This window comes from Ornithorhynchus anatinus, chromosome 2, assembly GCF_004115215.2.
Source record: "Ornithorhynchus anatinus isolate Pmale09 chromosome 2, mOrnAna1.pri.v4, whole genome shotgun sequence".
In the NCBI taxonomy this organism is placed as follows: Eukaryota; Metazoa; Chordata; class Mammalia; order Monotremata; family Ornithorhynchidae; genus Ornithorhynchus; species Ornithorhynchus anatinus.
Genome location: NC_041729.1, coordinates 21,791,496 through 21,792,851, shown reverse-complemented (window position 1 = coordinate 21,792,851; position 1,356 = coordinate 21,791,496).

Below are 1,356 nucleotides of genomic sequence, written 5' to 3'. Positions count from 1 at the left end.
TGAGGATTAGGACTGTGAGCCCCATGTGGGACGGGGACTGTGTCCCACCTGATTAACATATATTGTCTTGTTTTATGCCGTCGAGTCGTTTCCCACCCATAGCGACACCACTGACACATCTCTCCCTGAATGCCCCGCTCTCCATCTGCAATCGTTCTGGTAGTGCATCCATTGAGTTTTCTTGGTAAAAATCCAGAAGTGGTTTATCACTGCCTCCTTCCGCGTGGTCAACTTGAGTCTCTGCCCTCGACTCTCTCCGGTGCCGCTGCTGCCCAGCATGGGTGAGTTTTGACTTGTAGCGGATTGCCGACCTCAGTGCTGAGTACAGTGCCTGGCACATTATAAAAGCTTAACAAGTACCATTAAAAAAATTTTTTAAAAAAACACAGGAAGTCCAGGACCTCCAGCATAGTGTTTCATGCACCTACATATCATTTCCCTTGGATTTATACCCTTTATTCATCCCGCCTTCAGTGCCACAGAACTTAAGTGCATATTCATAATTTATGTATTCCTATTGTCTGTCTTCTCCTCTAAACTGTGAGATCCTTGTGGTTGAGGAACGTGTCTACCAACTCTATTAAACGGCACTCTCCCAAGCACTTAGTAAAGTACTCTGCACACATTAAACGCTCAACAAATCCCCCCCTAGACTGTAAGCTTGTTGTGGGCGGAGAACGTGCCCGTTGATTGTTGTATTGTACTCTTCCAAGTGCTTAGTACAATGCTCTGTACACAGTAAGAGCTCAATAAATATGATTGAATGAATGAATAAATACCATCGATGGACTGATTAATATCCTGAGAGCCAATTCACAGGATCAGTGTTTGTGCCTCTGCCTGTCTCTCGAGCTCACTCTCACACACATATATTGCTGTACTTTGTCCTCGAAGAAGACACCCTCATAGTGAACCCCCACTCTCAAGTGTGTGCCTGGCTGAAAAGGCCATTGAGGACCCTCAGTCCAGGCTTCACTGTGCACACAAAAAGGTGGCCGCATTTTGTGCCATCACGCTTAATGTTTGTCCAATTTTCTATTGCCTCCTTGTGTTTCGTTCCTTATGAAGGTTTTGCTCACAAAGAGGCTCACACACACACACACAGACACTTGGACACATTACTCAGAATAACCCACACCCTGATTTTAACCCCCACTTCCATACCTCAGCCTCCAGTCCCCACCCAGGCCATCGTATCCCACACTAGTTCTCCCTGCCACGCCCACGCTGAGGCCCTCCCCGACCAAGACCAGGCAGTTGTCCCCCAAACAGCAGGGCCGTCCCCATCCGCTCCTCCCCGGACTTACCGGTCCCTTGCCAAACACCGACGAACAACACAAACCTCTCGTTCCTTCC